Source organism: Chiloscyllium plagiosum, unplaced genomic scaffold, assembly GCF_037043375.1.
Source record: "Chiloscyllium plagiosum isolate Xiang-an unplaced genomic scaffold, Cpla_swu_hap1 HiC_scaffold_39, whole genome shotgun sequence".
Classification (NCBI taxonomy): Eukaryota; Metazoa; Chordata; class Chondrichthyes; order Orectolobiformes; family Hemiscylliidae; genus Chiloscyllium; species Chiloscyllium plagiosum.
The window spans coordinates 75,720,201-75,740,034 of record NW_028270177.1 but is presented as its reverse complement, the minus strand read 5'-3'; positions in this window follow the sequence as shown (position 1 = coordinate 75,740,034).

The window sequence follows — 19,834 nt, the reverse complement described above, 5'->3', positions numbered from 1 at the left end:
CTCTGTCCCTGGAGCTGGAGTGAGAGGGAGGCAGTGACATCTGTGGGATAAGACTGTGCAGCAGATCCCCCTCCATCTTTTCCACCCTTTGTCTCCCCCAGTCCAGACCAGAACACTCCCCCTTCTGGTAAAAATCCCAGAAACGGCTTGAACCCCACCATTCTTTTCCCCACGCGTGTGCATGTGTGCGTGTGTGTGTAAATGAACGACAAGGAGACAGGACAGTTTCTGATTATTTTCTCGCTCTCTGTCTGATGATTCATCGCAGTAGAAGTGATTTAACTCTCTCTGTCTCTGCGTCATCCCGAGCTTCAGCTCCTGGATCCAATCTCCTCCTCACCCCCAGAGTTAGGGGGAGCGTGGAGCGGGGGCTGGGGAAACACAAAGAAATAAAAACAAATCAATTTGAAATAAAATACAACAGTGGCGCCAAAAGCACAGCAAGATCCTACAGCTCTCTGCCTTCCTCAATCTCCCACGTGAACCTAGTTCAGTTTAATTATTGCAGGAATAATGAATTGCTGACCATCACAGCGACATTGAAATACACAGACATCACCGCAGACCAGTTGACCAGAGGCTAGAAACATCAATAAACACGTATGCAATGCAAGATCCCACAAGCAGCAATCAAACCCCACACACATGATGCTGGTTAAGGGTTGACGTATTTGTGTCAAATCCCAAGACCCCAGTTACTTTAGCTCCAGGCTTCAAACCTTTTCAAAAACGACAAGGCCGCAATCCGACAGGACCTGGTTTACCAGAAGTCCCGGTAAAAGCCAGTCCCCCTCCCCAGAGAGAGGAGATTAAACCTTGGGGTAATACACAGACAAAACACACCTGGGCCCAACAGGCTGCAGCCTGTCAAACAGGCCTCAGGACTGCATTCCCCCTCTGGAGGAAGCTCTTGTTTGAAGGTTTCCTGCTCCAAATCACACAATTTTCAAATCCTCAAGTGGCCAGGAAGATCCCTTTGGGAGGGAAGAGGCAGCATTAGTGGGAAGGCTGAGCAAAAAAAATTTCACAGGGAGATAGCACAGCAAGATCCCAGGTTTTCCCCTCTCAGTGAGACAGACAATTTATCAGCAACATCCAAACACAAACACGTCTGGTGATGAGTTGAGTTTTCATGTTGAAAAGTTTTTGAAATGACAGTTTAGTTGATTAAAACCACTCACTGCCTGCAACGATGGCACTAGGGCAATTGACGCATAGCAAGATCCCACAAGTGACAGTGCTGCAGAAGCTCAAAAATCTGATCGTTTTTATTTCCAGTTTAATTATTTCCTGTCACCCCAGAATCAAGTATTGCAGCTATTTCACAATCTCACTGGCCCTCTCTCTCTCGCTCTCCTGTTTCTCTTGCTCTCACCATTTTCTGTTTCTTTCTCTCACTCTCTTTCTTTGCGTGTAAAATTCGATCATCCTGCCCTCTCTGTGACCCACTTTCATCTGATAGTGTGACAATTCTTTCCAGAGGGTCAGATATTTTGGGTTACAATTCCCTCCTGAGGGAGTCCCGTCTCCCAGATCCTGGGGGTTTCACCTGTTTGTGTCACCAATGCCCCGGTTACTTTAACCCCAGGCTTCAAACCAGTTTTAAAACCGACAAGGCCGTGATCTGACAGGACCCAGTTAACCAGAGGCCCCGACAAACTAGACTCCCACTCTCACCCCACCCCCCATACCCAGAGGAGATGAAACCTCCGGGGAAGAAACAGACCCCTACTCACTGCACCCCACGGGCTGCAGCCTGGCCAACAGGCCTCAGGCCTGTGCTCCCTGCCCTCTGGAGGTTGTTCTTGTTCAAGGCTTTCCTGGCCTCCAGGCATTTTGGATCTTCACTTTCCTCATTTCCCAACAAAAGTTCCTCGGGACAAAAGAGAGAAGAGATGAGTTGGTGGGTGGCCGGGGGAGCGAGAGCAGTGTGATGCAAAATTACACAGCAAGATCCCAGTTTAAACACAATCCCACCACTCCCTTCCCCCATCCCCAATGCATTTCATAACCTCACAGCAACATCAAAATACAAGCAAATCATTAGAAAGCAATTAACCGGAGGCTGGAAACATTAGTAAACACACACACACACACACACACACACACACACACTCTGTCACAACCAGACAGCGAGGGCTGCTCACTCTCCATACAGAGAGAGAACAGGTATTGAAAATGAATCTGACCAATTCCTTGCGCACATTTATTCTGGGTGAGGGGTTAGTGGACCCCACCCCTGCCCTCTCTGACACGTTGCACCGTCTGTCAGTCTGCTCCCGGGAGGGCTCTGTCTGATTGACATGTTAATTCCCAGGACAGGAGCCTTGTGGGATCTTGCCGCCCACTGAGATGTTAATTCTGGGGCAACAAAGTGTCATCTTTCCCACTTGCTACAACTCTCTTTTTTTGAAGTCTTATTAGTTGTGTCAGTGCAGTTTGAATATATTAAAGATTAATCCCACACTAGCGTCTCACAGCCTGACTGTAGGTAGGCTTCTTGAGACACACTCACACAGGGCTGGGAATGGAGAGGGAGATATTTGCTGAGGATCTCTTGAGATTTTCCAGCTGTATTTGTGATTCCCATAATTAATCTCTGTCTCTGTCCCTGACTGACTGTCTCTGTGTGTGTCTCTATGTCACTCTCTTTCTCTCTGTCTCTGTCTCTCTCTGTTCCTGTGTGTGTGTGTCTCGCTTTCTCTCTGTCCCTGTGTGTCCCACTCTCTGTCTCTCTCTCTGTGTCAATTTCTCTCTCTGTCCCTGTATCTCTCTCATCTCTGTGTTTCTGTCTCTCTCTGTCTCTCTCTTTCTGTCCCCGTGTGTGTTTCTCTCTCTCGCTCTGTCTCTCTCTCTCTCTCTCTGGCTGTCTGTCTGTCCCTCCCTGTCCAGCTCTACATCCAGCCATTTCTAACTTGATTTTCAATATCTTATTTCCTTTCCCTTGCTCAAAAATATTGGTAGAGTTTGGGAATTTAAAAGGTGGATCACGTGCCTGCCCCTCAACACCCACATTTCATCCTCTCTGCTCCCCTGCCTTCACCACCACCACCACCCCACACACACAGACACGCACACAGACACACACACACAGACACACACAAAGACACACACAGACACACACACAAAGACACACACAGACACACAGAGAGACACACACACGCAGACATGCACACACGCATGCACACACGCACACAGACACGCACTCAGACACACACAAAGACACAGACACAGACACAAACACACAGACACACACAAAGACACACACACTCAGAGACACGCACACACAGACACACACACACAGACACACACACAGGCACACACACACGCACACAGGCACACACACAGGCACACACTCAGACACAGACGCACAAACAGACACACGCACACAGAGACAAGACACGGACAGACAGACACAGACACACACACACACAGACAGACACAGACAGACACACACAGACACACAGATTCACACAGACACAGACAAGACACATACACACTTGCACTCTCTCATTTCTCTCTCTACACTCTCTCACACACTCGCTTCTACATACTCTCTCAGTTACACACACTCTTACACACACTTTCATACACACTTTCTGACACACGCACCCACACACTCACATTCACCATCTCATATATTCTCACTCTCACACGCTCACTCTCTCTCTCTCCAAAACACTGTCTCTCTCACACACGCACTCGCAAAGTCTCTCACACACACACTCTAGCACACTCTCCTGTCACACACACTCACACCTTTTATCACACGCCCATTCAGTATTTCTCTCGTGCAGACTCATACTATCTTTCCCCCTCTCTCTCACACACACTCTCTCTCTCACACACAATCTCTCTCTCTCTCTCTCGCCCCCATCTCTCAGGCACACACTCACACAGAAAGTGTGAACACAAAACCTTCCTCTCACATGCAGACACTCTCTTGCACGCACACACACTCTCTCACATGCATGCGCTCTCTTTCTCTCTCAGACACACACACACTCTCATGCTCTCACACTCTTTCTCACACGTGCACACGCTTTCTCTTGCACACACACACATTCTCTCGTGCACACTCTTCCACACGCAGACACACTTTCTCTCACACATGCCCTCTCTCTCACGTGCGCACTCACTCTTGTTCCCTTGTACACACACACTCTCTCACATGCACACACACTCGCTTGCAATCACACTTTCTCTTACACACATACACTCACTCTTACTTGCACCCACACACACTCTCGTACACATACACTCTCTTTTTCTTACACACACACTCACTCTTTCTTGCACCACACACACTCTCACACACACTCACGCTTTCTTGCACCCACACACACTCTTGCACAATCGCCCTCTCTCTCTCATCCCCTCACATGCTCGCTCTCGTGTTCGCACACGCACTCTCACATTCGCACACACTTTCGCTCTGTCTCTCTCTCTTTCCCTGTATCTCTCGTGCTCTCTCCCTCTGTCTCTTTCTTTCTGTCTCTGTCTGTCTGACTATCTCGCTGTCTGTCTCTCTCTGTCTGTCTGTCTCTGTTTCTCTGTGTCTCTCTCTCACTGTCCCTCACTCTATCTGTCTCTCTGTCCCTCTTTCTCTCTCGATGTGTCCCTCACTCTCTCTATGTCCCTCTCTCTCTCTCTGTGTCCCTCTCTCTCTCTCTGTGCCACACTCTCTCTGTGTCCCTCTCTCTCTCACTGTGTCCCACACTCTCTCTGTGTCCCTCTTTCTCTCTCTGTCTCTGTGTCCCACTCCCTCCCTGTCTCTCTTTCTGCCCTTCTCTCTCTATCTGTGTCCCTTTCTCTCTGTTTCTCTCTCCCTCTGTCTCTCTCTGTCCCTCTCTCTCTCTACCTCTCTGTCCCTCTCTCTCTGTCCCTCTCTCTGTCCCTTTCTCTCTGTGTCCCTCTCTCTCTCTCTGTCCCACACTCTCGCTCTCTGTCTCTCTCTCTCCCTCTCTCTCTCTGTCTCTCTATGTCCCTCTCTCTCTCTTTCACTCTCTGCCCCTCTCTCTGTCTCTCTGTACCTCTCTCTCTGTCCCTCTGTCTCTCTGTGTCCCTCTCCCTCTCTCTCTGTCCCTCTCTCTGTCTGTTCCTCACTCTCTCTGTCCCTCACTCTCTTTCTCTCTCTATCCCACACTCTCTCCCTGTCCCTCTATCTCTCTGTCCCTCTCTCTCTCTGTCTCTCAGTCCCCCTCTCTGTCCCCCTCTCTCTCTGCGTCTCTCTCTCTCTCTCCCCCCTCGATCTCTCTGTCCCTCTCTCTGTGTCCTTCACTCTCTCTCTGTCCGTCACTCTCTCTGTGTCCCTCTCTCTGTGTCCGTCTCTCTCTCTGTATTCATCTCTCTCTCGATCTCTCTCTGTCCCTGTCCCTCTCTCTGTCTGTGTCCCTCTTTCTCTGTCCCTCTCTCTCTGTGTCCGTCTCTCTGTCTCTGTCCCTAGCTCTTTCTCTGTGTCACTTTCTCTGCGCCCCTCTCTCTGTCTGTCTATCTGTCACTCTCTCTGTGTCCCTCTCAGTGTCTCTGTCGCTCTCAATCTCTCCCTGTCCCTTTCTCACTCTGTCTCTTTCTCTCTCTGTCCCTCTCTACCTCTCTGTGTCCACTCTCTCTCTGTCTTTCTCTCTGTCCCTCTCTCTTTGTCTTTTTCTCTCTCTTTCTCACTCTGTGTCTGTCTCCCTCTCTGTTTCCCTCTCTCTCTCTGTGACCCTCCCTCTCTCTCTGTCCCTCTCTCTCTGTCCCTCTCTCTGTCCCTCTCTGTCCCTTTTTTCTCCATCTCTCACTCTCTCTGTCCCTCTCTCTCTGTCCCCCACTCTCTGTCCCTCTCTCTCTGTGTCCCTCTCTCTCTGTGTCCCTCTCTCTCTCTCTCTGTCCCTCTCTCTCTGTGTTTCCCTCTCTCTTTCTGTCACTCTCTCTCTGTGGCCACCTCTCTCTCTGTGACCGCCTCTATCTCTCTGTCCCTAACTCTCTATCTCCCTCTCTCTCTGTGTGTCACACTCTCCCTCTCTGTCTCTCTGTCCCTCTCTGTCTCTGTCTCTCACGCTCTGTCCCTCTCTATCTGTCCCTCTGTCTCTGTGTCCCTCCCTCTTTCTCTCTGTGTGTCCTTCTCTCTAACACTATGTCCCTCTCTCTCTCTGTCCCTCTCGCTCGCTGTCCCTGTCTCTGTCTCGGTCCCCACCCCCCCCCCTTTCTCTCTCTCTCTGTCCCTTTCTCTGTGTATCCCTCTCTCTGAGTGTCCCTCTCTCTCTGTGTCCCTCTCTCTCCCTCTCTGTCCCTCTCTCTCTGTCCCTCTCTCTGTGTGACCCTCTCTCTCTGTGTCCCTCTCTCTGTCCCTCTCTCTCTGTGTCCGTCTCTCTCTCGTCCCTCTCTGTCTCTGTCTCTCTCTCTCTCTCTCTCTGTCCCCCCCCTCTCTGTCTCTTTGTCCCCCTCCCTCTCTCTGTCCCTCAGTCTCTCTGTCCCTCAGTCTATCTGTCTCTCTCTGTCTCTGTCTTTCTGTCCCTCTATCTCTCTGTCTTTCTGTCTCTCTCCCTGTCTGTCCCTCTCTCTCTCTCTGTGTCCCTCTGTCTCTTTGTACCTCTCCGTCTGTCCCTCCCTCGCTCTCTCTCTGTCCCCTCTCTCTGTGTCCTTCTCTCTGTCTCTGTCTCTCTCTCTGTCTCTCTGTCCCCCTCTCTCTCCGTCCCTCTGTGTCTCTGTCCATCTCTCTCTCTGTCCCACTCTTTTTCTCAGTCTTTCTGTCCCTCTCTCACTCTCTGTCTCTCTGTCCCTCTCTCTCTCTGTGTCACTCTCGCTCTCTGTGTCCCACTCTCTCTGTCTCTCAGTCCCCCTCTCTCTATCAGTCCCTCTGTCTCTCTGTCCCTCGCTCTGTCCCACTCTCTCTCTCTCTGTCTTTCTGTCCCTCTCTCTATCTCTGTTTCTCTGTCCCTCTCTCTCTCTGTCGCACTCTCGCTCTCTCTGTGTCCCCCTCTCTCTCTGTCTCTGACACCCTCTCTCTCTGTCCCGCTGTCTCTCTGTTCCTCTCTCTCTCTGTCTTTCTGTCCCTCTCTCTCTCTGTCACTCTGCCCCCCGTGTCCCTCTCTCTCTGTCCCTCAGCCCCTATCTCGCTCTCCCTCCCTCTCTGTCCCTCTGTCTGTCTCTCAGTCCCTCTCTCGCTCTTTCTATGTCCCTCTCTCTCTCTCTGTCCCTCTCTCTTTCTGTCTCTCGGTCTCTGTCCCACCCTCTCTCTCTGTCTCCCTCTCTCTCTCTCTCCGTCCCTCTGTCTCTCTGTCCCACTCTCACTCTGTCTCTCTGTCCCTCTGTGTGTGTGTCTCTCTGTCCCTCTGTCTCTCTGTCCCTCTCTGTCTCTGTCTCTCTGACCTTCTCTCTCTCTGTGTCTCTCTGTCCCTCTCTCTCACTGTGTCCCTCTCTCTCTCACTGTGTCTCCCCTCTCTCTGTCTCTATGTCCATCTCTCTCTGTCCCTCTCTATGTGTCTCTGTCCCTCTCTCTCTGTTCCTCTCTCTCTGTGTCTCTCTGTCCCCCTCTCTCTGTGCCTCTCTGTCCCCCTCTCTCTCTGTCCCTCTCTCTCTCTGCCCCCCTCTCTCTCTCTGCCCCCCTCTCTCTCTGTCCCCCTCTCTCTCGCTCTGTCTCTCTGTCCCACTTCCTCCCTGTCCCTCTCTCTCTCTCTGTCTCTCTGTCCTTCTCTCTCTGTGTCTCTGTCACTCTCTCTCACTCGGTGTCCTTCTCTCTCATTGTGTCCCTCTCTCTCTTTCTCTCTCTCTCTCTGTCTGTCCATCTCTGTCCCTCTCACTGTGTGTCTCTCTGTCCCTCTCTCTCTTACTGTGTCCCTTTCTCTCTCTCTCTCTCTCTGCCCCTCTCTCTCTGTCTCCCTCTCACTCGCTCTGTCTCTCTGTCCCTCTCCCTCGCTGTCCCTCTCTCTCTCTGTCTCTCTGTCCTCTCTCTCTGTCTCTCTGTCACTCTGTCTCTCTCTGTGTCCTTCTCTGTCCCTTTCTCTCTCTGTCCTTCTCTCTCTGTCCCTGTCTCTCTGTGTCCCTCTCTCCCTCACTGTGTCCCTCTCTCTCTCTGTCCCTCGCTCTGTCTGTTCCACACTCTGTCTGTCCCTCTATCTCTCTGTCCCTCTCTCTCTGTGTCTCTCTGTACCCACCCCTCTCTCTCTATGTCTCTCTCTCTCACTGTGTCCCTCTCTCTGTCCCTCTCTCTCTCTGTCTCTCTGTCCCTCTCTCTGTGTGTCTCTCTGTCCCTCTCACTGTGTCCCTCTCTCCCTGTCCCTCTCTCTCTCTGTCCCCCTCTCTCTCGCTCTGTTTCTCTGTCCCTCTCTCTCTCTCTGTCCCTCTATCTCTCTGTCGCTCTGTCCCTCTCACTGTGTGTCTCTCTGTCCCTCCCCCTCTCTCTCTCTCCGTGTCCCTCTCTCTCAAACTGTGTCCCTCTCTCTCTGTATCCCTCTCTCTCTGTGTCCCTCTTTCTCTGTGTCCCTCTCTTTCTGTCCCTTTCTCTCTGTCCCCCTCTCTCTCTGTCCCTCTCTGTCTGTCCCTCCCTCGCTCTCTCTCTCTTGGTCCCCTCTCTCTCTCTCTCTGCGTCCTTCTCTCTGTCTCTGTCTCTCTCTCTCTCTGTTTCTCTGACCTTCTCTCTCTCACTGTGTCCCTCTCTCTCTCACTGTGTCCCTCTCTCTCTCTGCCCCTCTCGCTCTGTCCCCCTCTCCCCCGCTCTGTCTCTCTGTCTCTTTCTCTCTCTGTCCCTCTCTCTCTGTCCCTCTCTCTCTGTGTCTCTCTGTCCCTCTCTCTCCCTCTGTGTCCCACTCTCTCTCACTGTGTCCCTCTCTCTCTCTCTCTGTCCCTCTCTCTGTCTATCCCGCTCTCTGTCTGTTCCTCTCTCTCTCTGTCCCTCTCTCTCTGTGTCTCTCTGTCCCTCCACTCTCTCTCTGTCACTCTCTCTCTGTGTCCCTCTATCTCTGTCCCTCTCTCTCTCTCTCTGTCCCTCTCTCTCGCTCTGTTTCTCTGTCCGTCTCTCTCTGTTCCTCCCTCTGTGTGTCTCTCTGTCCCTTTCTCTCTCACTGTGTCCCTCTCTGTCTGTCCCTCTCTCTGTCCCTCTCTCTCTGTGTCCGTCTCTCTCTCGTCCCTCTCTGTCTCTGTCTCTCTCTCTCTCTGTCCCCCCCCTCTGTCTCTTTGTACCCCTCCCTCTCTCTGTCCCTCAGTCTCTCTGTTCCTCAGTCTATCTGTCTCTCTCTTGTCTCTGTCTTTCTGTCCCTCTATCTCTCTGTCTTTCTGTCTCTCTCTGTCTGTCCCTCTGTCTCTTTGTACCTCTCTGTCTGTCCCTCCCTCGCTCTCTCTCTGTCCCCTCTCTCTGTGTCCTTCTCTCTGTCTCTGTCTCTCTCTCTGTCTCTCTGTCCCCCTCTCTCTCTCCGTCCCTCTGTGTCTCTGTCCATCTCTCTCTGTCCCACTCTCTTTCTCAGTCTTTCTGTCCCTCTCTCACTCTCTGTCTCTCTGTCCCTCTCTCTCTCTGTGTCACTCTCGCTCTCTGTGTCCCTCTCTCTCTGTCTCTCAGTCCCCCTCTCTTTATCAGTCCCTCTGTCTCTCTGTCCCTCGCTCTGTCCCACTCTCTCTCTCTCTGTCTTTCTGTCCCTCTCTCTATCTCTCTGTTTCTCTGTCCCTCTCTCTCTCTGTCGCACTCTCGCTCTCTCTGTGTCCCCCTCTGTCTCTGTCTCTGACACCCTCTCTCTCTGTCCCGCTGTCTTTCTGCTCCTCTCTCTCTCTGTCTTTCTGTCCCTCTCTCTCTCTGTCACTCTGCCCCCCGTGTCCCTCTCTCTCTGTCCCTCAGCACCTATCTCGTTCTCCCTCCCTCTCTGTCCCTCTGTCTGTCTCTCAGTCCCTCTCTCGCTCTTTCTATGTCCCTCTCTCTCTCTGTCCCTCTCTCTTTCTGTCTCTCGGTCTCTGTCTCACCCTCTCTCTCTGTCTCCCTCTCTCTCTCTCTCCGTCCCTCTGTCTCTCTGTCCGACTCTCACTCTGTCTCTCTGTCCCTCTGTGTGTGTGTCTCTCTGTCCCTCTGTCTCTCTGTCCCTCTCTGTCTCTGTCTCTCTGACCTTCTCTCTCTCTGTGTCTCTCTGTCCCTCTCTCTCACTGTGTCCCTCTCTCTCTCACTGTGTCTCCCCTCTCTCTGTCTCTGTGTCCATCTCTCTCTGTCCCTCTCTCTGTGTCTCTGTCCCTCTCTCTCTGTGTCTCTCTCTCTCTGTCTCTCTGTCCCCCTCTCTCTGTGCCTCTCTGTCCCCCTCTCTCTCTGTCCCTCTCTCTCACTGTGTCCCTCTCTCTATCTGCCCCTCTCTCTCTCTGTCCCCCCCTCTCTCGCTCTGTCTCTCTGTCCCACTTCCTCCCTCTCCCTCTGTCTCTCTCTCTGTCTCTCTGTCCTTCTCTCTCTGTCTCTCTGTCACTCTCTCTCTCTGTGTCCTTCTCTCTCACTGTGTCCCTCTCTCTCTGTCTCTCTCTCTCTCTGTCTGTCCATCTCTGTCCCTCTCACTGTGTGTCTCTCTGTCCCTCTCTCTCTTACTGTGTCCCTCTCTCTCACACTGTGTCCCTTTCTCTCTCTCTCTGCCCCTCTCTCTCTGTCTCCCTCTCACTCGCTCTGTCTCTCTGTCCCTCCCCCTCCCTGTCCCTCTCTCTCTCTGTCTCTCTGTCTTCTCTCTCTGTCTCTCTGTCACTCTGTCTCTCTCTGTGTCCTTCTCTGTCCCTTTCTCTCTCTGTCCTTCTCTCTCTGTCCCTGTCTCTCTGTGTCCCTCTCTCCCTCACTGTGTCCCTCTCTCTCTGTCCCTCGCTCTGTCTGTTCCACATTCTGTCTGTCCCTCTCTCTCTCTGTCCCTCTCTCTCTCTGTGTCTCTCTGTACCCCCCTCTCTCTCTATGTCTCTCTCTCTCTCACTGTGTCCCTTTCTCTGTCCCTCTGTCTCTCTGTCCGTCTATCTGTGTGTCTCTCTGTCCCTCTCACTGTGTCCCTCTCTCTCTGTCCCTCTCTCTCTCTGTCCCCCTCTCTCTCGCTCTGTTTCTCTGTCCCTCTCTCTCTATCTGTCCCTCTATCTCTCTGTCGCTCTGTCCTTCTCACTGTGTGTCTCTCTGTCCCTCCCTCTCTCTCTCTCTCTCCGTGTCCCTCTCTCTCAAACTGTGTCCCTCTCTCTCTGTTTCCCTCTCTCTCTGTGTCCCTCTTTCTCTGTGTCCCACTCTTTCTGTCCCTTTCTCTCTGTCCCCCTCTCTCTCTGTCCCTCTCTGTCTGTCCCTCCCTCGCTCTCTCTCTTGGTCCCCTCTCTCTCTCTGTGTCCTTCTCTCTGTCTCTGTCTCTCTCTCTCTCTGTTTCTCTGACCTTCTCTGTCTCACTGTGTCCCTCTCTCTCTCACTGTGTCCCTCTCTCTCTGTCCCTCTCTCTCTCTGTCCCCCTCTCTCTCGCTCTGTTTCTCTGTCCCTCTCACCCTCTGTCCCTCTATCTCTCTGTCTCTGTGTGTCCCTCTCTCTATGTGTCTCTCTGTCCCTCTCTCTGTGTCCCTCTCTCTCACACTGTGTCTCTCTCTCTGTCCCCCTCTCTCCCGCTCTGTCTCTCTGTCCCTTTCTCTCTCTGTCCCTCTCACTCTGTCCCTCTCTCTCTATGTCTCTCTGTCCCTCTCTCTCCCTCTGTGTCCCACTCTCTCTCACTGTGTCCCTCTCTCTCTCTCTCTGTCCCTCTCTCTGTCTATCCCGCTCTCTGTCTGTTCCTCTCTCTCTCTGTCCCTCTCTCTCTGTGTCTCTCTGTCCCTCCCCTCTCTCTCTGTCACTCTCTCTCTGTGTCCCTCTATCGCTGTCCCTCTCTCTCTCTCTGTCCCTCTCTCTCGCTCTGTTTCTCTGTCCGTCTCTCTCTGTTCCTCCCTCTGTGTGTCTCTCTGTCCCTCTCTCTCTCACTGTGTCCCTCTCTCTCTGTCCCTCTCTCTCTGTACCTCTCTGTCCCTCTCTTTCTCTGTCCCCCTCTCTCTTGCTCTATTTCTCTGTCCCTCTCTCTCTCTGTCCCTCTATCTCTCTGTCTCTCTCTCTCTGTGTCTCTCTGTCCCTCTCTCTGTGTCCCTCTCTCTCACACTGTGACCCTCTCTCTCTGTCCCTCTCTCTCTGCCTCTCTCTCTGCCCCCTTCTCTCTCGCTCTGTCTCTCTGTCCCTTGCTCTCTCTGTCCCTCTCTCTCTGTCCCTCTCTCTCTGTGTCTCTCTGTCGCTCTCTCTCCCTCTTTGTCCCTCTCTCCCTCACTGTGTCCCTCTCTCTCTCTGTCCCTCGCTCTGTCTGTGCCACACTCTGTCTGTCCCTCTATCTCTCTGTCCCTCTCTCTCTGTCTCTCTCTGTACCCACCCCTCTCTCTCTATGTCTCTCTCTCTCACTGTGTCCCTCTCTCTGTCCCTCTCTCTCTCTGTCTCTCTGTCCGTCTATCTGTGTGTCTCTCTGTCCCTCTCACTGTGTCCCTCTCTCCCTGTCCCTCTCTCTCTCTGTCCCCCTCTCTCTCGCTCTGTTTCTCTGTCCCTCTCTCTCTCTCTGTCCCTCTATCTCTCTGTCGCTCTGTCCCTCTCACTGTGTGTCTCTCTGTCCCTCCCCCTCTCTCTCTCTCCGTGTCCCTCTCTCTCAAACTGTGTCCCTCTTTCTCTGTATCCCTCTCTCTCTGTGTCCCTCTTTCTCTGTGTCCCTCTCTTTCTGTCCCTTTCTCTCTGTCCCCCTCTCTCTCTGTCCCTCTCTGTCTGTCCCTCCCTCGCTCTCTCTCTCTTGGTCCCCTCTCTCTCTCTCTGTGTGTCCTTCTCTCTGTCTCTGTCTCTCTCTCTCTCTCTGTTTCTCTGACCTTCTCTCTCTCACTGTGTCCCTCTCTCTCTCACTGTGTCCCTCTCTCTCTGTCCCTCTCTCTCTCTGTCCCCCTCTCTCGCTCTGTTTCTCTGTCCCTCTCTCCCTCTGTCCCTCTATCTCTCTGTCTCTGTGTGTCCCTCTCTCTATGTGTCTCTCTGTCCCTCTCTCTGTGTCCCTCTCTCTCACACTGTGTCCCCCTCTCTCTCTGCCCCTCTCTCTCTGTCCCCCTCTCCCCCGCTCTGTCTCTCTGTCTCTTTCTCTCTCTGTCCCTCTCTCTCTGTCCCTCTCTCTCTGTGTCTCTCTGTCCCTCTCTCTCCCTCTGTGTCCCACTCTCTCTCACTGTGTCCCTCTCTCTCTCTCTCTGTCCCTCTCTCTGTCTATCCCGCTCTCTGTCTGTTCCTCTCTCTCTCTGTCCCTCTCTCTCTGTGTCTCTCTGTCCCTCCACTCTCTCTCTGTCACTCTATCTCTGTGTCCCTCTATCTCTGTCCCTCTCTCTCTCTCTGTCCCTCTCTCTCGCTCTGTTTCTCTGTCCGTCTCTCTCTGTTCCTCCCTCTGTGTGTCTCTCTGTCCCTTTCTCTCTCACTGTGTCCCTCTCTGTCTGTCCCTCTCTCACTGTGTCCCTCTCTCTGTCCCTCTCTCTGTCCCTTTTTTCTCCATCTCTCTCTCTCTGTCCCTCTCTCTCTCTGTCCCCCACTCTCTGTCCCTCTCTCTCTGTGTCCCTCTCTCTGTGTCCCTCTCTCTCTCTCTGTGTCCCTCTCTCTCTGTGTTTCCCTCTCTCTTTCTGTCACTCTCTCTCTGTGGCCACGTCTCTCTCTGTGACCGTCTCTATCTCTCTGTCCCTCTCTCTCTATCTCCCCCTCTCTCTGTGTGTCACACTCTCCCTCTCTGTCTCTCTGTCCCTCTCTCTCTCTGTCTCTCGCGCTCTGTCCCTCTCTATCTGTCCCTCTGTCTCTGTGTCCCTCCCTCTTTCTCTCTGTGTGTCCTTCTCTCTAACACTATGTCCCTCTCTCTCTGTCCCTCTCGCTCTCTGTCCCTCTCTCTGTCTCGGTCCCCAACCCCACTCTCTCTCTCTGTCCCTTTCTCTGTGTATCCCTCTGTCTGAGTGTCCCTCTCTCTTTGTGTCCCTCTCTCTCCCTCTCTGTCCCCCTCTCTCTGTGTCCCTCTCTCTGTGTGACCCTCTCTCTCTGTGTCCCTCTCTCTGTCCCTCTCTCTCTGTGTCCGTCTCTCTCTCGTCCCTCTCTGTCTCTGTCTCTCTCTCTCTCTGTCCCCCCCCTCCGTCTCTTTGTACCCCTCCCTCTCTCTGTCCCTCAGTCTCTCTGTTCCTCAGTCTATCTGTCTCTCTCTGTCTCTGTCTTTCTGTCCCTCTATCTCTCTGTCTTTCTGTCTCTCTCTGTCTGTCCCTCTGTCTCTTTGTACCTCTCTGTCTGTCCCTCCCTCGCTCTCTCTCTGTCCCCTCTCTCTGTGTCCTTCTCTCTGTCTCTGTCTCTCTCTCTGTCTCTCTGTCCCCCTCTCTCTCTCCGTCCCTCTGTGTCTCTGTCCATCTCTCTCTGTCCCACTCTCTTTCTCAGTCTTTCTGTCCCTCTCTCACTCTCTGTCTCTCTGTCCCTCTCTCTCTCTGTGTCACTCTCGCTCTCTGTGTCCCTCTCTCTCTGTCTCTCAGTCCCCCTCTCTTTATCAGTCCCTCTGTCTCTCTGTCCCTCGCTCTGTCCCACTCTCTCTCTCTCTGTCTTTCTGTCCCTCTCTCTATCTCTCTGTTTCTCTGTCCCCCTCTCTCTCTGTCGCACTCTCGCTCTCTCTGTGTCCCCCTCTGTCTCTGTCTCTGACACCCTCTCTCTCTGTCCCGCTGTCTTTCTGCTCCTCTCTCTCTCTGTCTTTCTGTCCCTCTCTCTCTCTGTCACTCTGCCCCCCCGTGTCCCTCTCTCTCTGTCCCTCAGCACCTATCTCGTTCTCCCTCCCTCTCTGTCCCTCTGTCTGTCTCTCAGTCCCTCTCTCGCTCTTTCTATGTCCCTCTCTCTCTCTGTCCCTCTCTCTTTCTGTCTCTCGGTCTCTGTCCCACCCTCTCTCTCTGTCTCCCTCTCTCTCTCTCTCCGTCCCTCTGTCTCTCTGTCCGACTCTCACTCTGTCTCTCTGTCCCTCTGTGTGTGTGTCTCTCTGTCCCTCTCTCTCTCTGTCCCTCTCTGTCTCTGTCTCTCTGACCTTCTCTCTCTCTGTGTCTCTCTGTCCCTCTCTCTCACTGTGTCTCCCCTCTCTCTGTCTCTGTGTCCATCTCTCTCTGTCCCTCTCTCTGTGTCTCTGTCCCTCTCTCTCTGTGTCTCTCTCTCTGTGTCCCTCTCTCTGTGTCTCTGTCCCTCTCTCTCTGTGTCTCTCTCTCTGTGTCTCTCTGTCCCCCTCTCTCTGTGCCTCTCTGTCCCCCTCTCTCTCTGTCCCTCTCTCTCACTGTGTCCCTCTCTCTATCTGCCCCTCTCTCTCTCTGTCCCCCCTCTCTCGCTCTGTCTCTCTGTCCCACTTCCTCCCTCTCCCTCTCTCTCTCTCTGTCTCTCTGTCCTTCTCTCTCTGTCTCTCTGTCACTCTCTCTCTCTGTGTCCTTCTCTCTCACTGTGTCCCTCTCTCTCTGTCTCTCTCTCTCTCTGTCTGTCCATCTCTGTCCCTCTCACTGTGTGTCTCTCTGTCCCTCTCTCTCTTACTGTGTCCCTCTCTCTCACACTGTGTCCCTTTCTCTCTCTCTCTGCCCTCTCTCTCTGTCTCCCTCTCACTCGCTCTGTCTCTCTGTCCCTCCCCCTCCCTGTCCCTCTCTCTCTCTGTCTCTCTGTCTTCTCTCTCTGTCTCTCTGTCACTCTGTCTCTCTCTGTGTCCTTCTCTGTCCCTTTCTCTCTCTGTCCTTCTCTCTCTGTCCCTGTCTCTCTGTGTCCCTCTCTCCCTCACTGTGTCCCTCTCTCTCTGTCCCTCGCTCTGTCTGTTCCACATTCTGTCTGTCCCTCTCTCTCTCTGTGTCTCTCTGTACCCCCCTCTCTCTCTATGTCTCTCTCTCTCTCACTGTGTCCCTTTCTCTGTCCCTCTGTCTCTCTGTCCGTCTATCTGTGTGTCTCTCTGTCCCTCTCACTGTGTCCCTCTCTCTCTGTCCCTCTCTCTCTCTCTGTCCCCCTCTCTCTCGCTCTGTTTCTCTGTCCCTCTCTCTCTCTCTGTCCCTCTATCTCTCTGTCGCTCTGTCCTTCTCACTGTGTGTCTCTCTGTCCCTCCCTCTCTCTCTCTCTCTCCGTGTCCCTCTCTCTCAAACTGTGTCCCCCTCTCTCTGTTTCCCTCACTCTCTGTGTCCCTCTTTCTCTGTGTCCCACTCTTTCTGTCCCTTTCACTCTGTCCCCCTCTCTCTCTGTCCCTCTCTGTCTGTCCCTCCCTCGCTCTCTCTCTCTTGGTCCCCTCTCTCTCTCTGTGTCCTTCTCTCTGTCTCTGTCTCTCTCTCTCTCTGTTTCTCTGACCTTCTCTGTCTCACTGTGTCCCTCTCTCTCTCACTGTGTCCCTCTCTCTCTGTCCCTCTCTCTCTCTGTCCCCCTCTCTCTCGCTCTGTTTCTCTGTCCTTCTCACCCTCTGTCCCTCTATCTCTCTGTCTCTGTGTGTCCCTCTCTCTATGTGTCTCTCTGTCCCTCTCTCTGTGTCCCTCTCTCTCACACTGTGTCTCTCTCTCTGTCCCCCTCTCTCCCGCTCTGTCTCTCTGTCCCTTTCTCTCTCTGTCCCTCTCTCTCTGTCCCTCTCTCTCTATGTCTCTCTGTCCCTCTCTCTCCCTCTGTGTCCCACTCTCTCTCACTGTGTCCCTCTCTCTCTCTCTCTGTCCCTCTCTCTGTCTATCCCGCTCTCTGTCTGTTCCTCTCTCTCTCTGTCCCTCTCTCTCTGTGTCTCTCTGTCCCTCCCCTCTCTCTCTGTCACTCTCTCTCTGTGTCCCTCTATCTCTGTCCCTCTCTCTCTCTCTGTCCCTCTCTCTCGCTCTGTTTCTCTATCCGTCTCTCTCTATTCCTCCCTCTGTGTGTCTCTCTGTCCCTCTCTCTCTCACTGTGTCCCTCTCTCTCTGTCCCTCTCTCTCTGTACCTCTCTGTCCCTCTCTTTCTCTGTCCCCCTCTCTCTTGCTCTATTTCTCTGTCCCTCTCTCTCTCTGTCCCTCTATCTCTCTGTCTCTCTCTCTCTGTGTCTCTCTGTCCCTCTCTCTGTGTCCCTCTCTCTCACACTGTGTCCCTCTCTCTCTGTCCCTCTCTCTCTGCCTCTCTCTCTGCCCCCTTCTCTCTCGCTCTGTCTCTCTGTCCCTTTCTCTCTCTGTCCCTCTCTCTCTGTCCCTCTCTCTCTGTGTCTCTCTGTCGCTCTCTCTCCCTCTGTGTCCCTCTCTCTCTCACTGTGTCCCTCTCTCTCACTGTCCCTCTCTCTGTCTGTCCCACTCTCTCTCTGACCCTCTCTCTCTGTGTCTCTCTGTCCACCCTCTCTCTCTGTCTCTCTCTCTCTCTCACTGTGTCCCCCTCTCTCTGTCCCTCTCTCTCTCTCTGTCCCCCTCTCTCTCGCTCTGTTTCTCTGTCCGTCTCTCTCTGTGTCCCTCGATTTCTCTGTCACTCTGTTCCTCTCTGTGTGTGTCTCTCTGTCCCTCTCTCTGTGTCCCTCTCTCTCTCACTGTGTCCCTCTCTCTCTGTCCCTCTCTCTCTGTCCCTCTCTGTCCCTCTCTCGCTCTCTGTGTCCCTCTGTCTCTGTGTCCCTCTCTCTCTGTGTGTCACTCTCTCTCTGTCTCTCTCTCTCTGTCCCCCTCTATCTTTCTGTCCCCCCTCTCTGTCCATCTCTCTCTGTGTCCCTCTCTCTGTTCTCTTCTCTCTCTGTGACCGTCTCTATTTCTCTGTCCCTCTCTCTGTCTCTCTGTCTCTGTGTGTGTGTGTCCCACTCTCTCTCACTGTGTCCCCCTCTCTCTCTGTCCCTCTCTCTGACTCTCTGTCCCTCTCTATCTCTGTCCATCTCTCTCTGTGTCTCTCTGTCCCTCTCTGTCTCCGTGTCCATCTCTCTCTCAGTGTCCCTCTCTCTATCTGACCCTCTCTTGCTCTCTCTGTGTCCCTCTGTCTCTGTGTCCCTCTCTCTCTTTGTGTACCTCTCTCTCTTTGTCCCTCTCTCTCACTGTGTCCCTCTCTCTCTGTCCCTTTCTCTGTCCCTTTTTTCTCTGTCTCTGTCTCTCTGTCCCTCTGTCTCTGTGTCCCTCTCTTTCTGTGTCCCTCTATCTCTCTGTGTCCCGCTCTCTCTCTCTCTCTCTCTGTGTCCCTCTCTTTTTCTGTCCCTCTCTCTGTGTATCTCTCTCTCTCTCTGTGTCCCTCTCTCTCTTTCTGTTCCTCTCTCTGTCCCTCTCTGTCCCTCTCGCTCTCTCTCTCTGCCCCTCTCTCTCTCTGTCCCTCTCTCTCTCTCAGTTCCCCCCTCTGTCCCTCTCTCTGTGTATCCCTCTCTCTCTCTGTCCCTCTCTCTCTGTGACCCTCTATCTCTCTGTGTCCCTCTCTCTCTCACTGTGTCCCTCTCTCTCTCTGTCCCTCTCTCTCTGTCCCTCTATCTCTCTGTCTCTCTGTCCCTCTGTGTGTGTGTGTGTCTCTCTCTCTCGGTCCCCCTCGCTCTCTCTCTGTCCCTCTCTCTGTGTATCCCTCTCTCTGTGTGTCCCTCTCTCTCTTTCTGTTCCTCTCTCTGTCCCTCTCTGTCCCTCTCTCTCTCTCTCTCTCTGCCCCTCTCTCTCTCTGTCCCTCTCTCTCTCTCTCGGTTGCACCCCCCCACCTCTGTCCCCCTCTCTGTGTATCCCTCTCTCTCTCTGTCCCACTCTCTCTGTGACCCTCTATCTCTCTGTGTCCCTCTCTCTCTCACTGTGTCCCTCTGTCTCTCTGTCCCTCTCTCTCTGTCCCTCTATCTCTCTGTCTCTCTGTCCCTCTCTCTGTGTGTCTCTCTGTCCCTCTCTCTGTGTTCCTCTCTCTCACACTCTGTCCCTCTCTCTCTCTGCCCCTCTCTCTGTCCCCCCTCTCTCGCTCTGTCTCTCTGTCCCTTTCTCTCTTTGTCCCTCTCTCTCTGTCCATCTCTCTCTATGTCTCTCTGTCCCTCTCTCTCCCTCTGTGTCCCTCTCTCTCTCACTGTGTCCCTCTCTCTGTCCGTCCCACTATCTGTCTGTCCCTCTTTCTCTCTCTCTCTCTGTCCCTCTCTCTGTGTGTCTCTCTGTCCACCCTCTCTCTCTCTGCCTCTCTCTCTCTCTCTCTCACTGTGTCCCTCTCTCTCTGTCCCTCTCTCTCTCTCTGTCCGCCTCTCTCTCGCTCTGTTTCTCTGTCTGTCTCTCTCTCTGTCCCTATCTCTCTGTCTCTCTGTTCCTCTCTCTGTGTGTCTCTCTGTCCCTCTCTCTGTGTCCCTCTCTCTCTCACTGTGTCCCTCTCTCTCCGTCCCTCTCTCTCTGTCCCTCTCTGTCCCGCTCTCGCTCTCTGTGTCCCTCTGTCTCTCTGTCCCCCTCTCTCTCTCTCTCTGTGTCACTCTCTCTCTTTCCCTCTCTCTGTCCCTCTCTCTCTGTGTCCGTCTCTCTCTCGTCCCTCTCTGTCTCTGTCTCTCTCTCTCTCTGTCCCCCCCCCCTCTGTCTCTTTGTACCCCTCCCTCTCTCTGTCCCTCAGTCTCTCTGTTCCTCAGTCTATCTGTCTCTCTCTGTCTCTGTCTTTCTGTCCCTCTATCTCTCTGTCTTTCTGTCTCTCTCTGTCTGTCCCTCTGTCTCTTTGTACCTCTCTGTCTGTCCCTCCCTCGCTCTCTCTCTGTCCCCTCTCTCTGTGTCCTTCTCTCTGTCTCTGTCTCTCTCTCTGTCTCTCTGTCCCCCTCTCTCTCTCCGTCCCTCTGTGTCTCTGTCCATCTCTCTCTGTCCCACTCTCTTTCTCAGTCTTTCTGTCCCTCTCTCACTCTCTGTCTCTCTGTCCCTCTCTCTCTCTGTGTCACTCTCGCTCTCTGTGTCCCTCTCTCTCTGTCTCTCAGTCCCCCTCTCTTTATCAGTCCCTCTGTCTCTC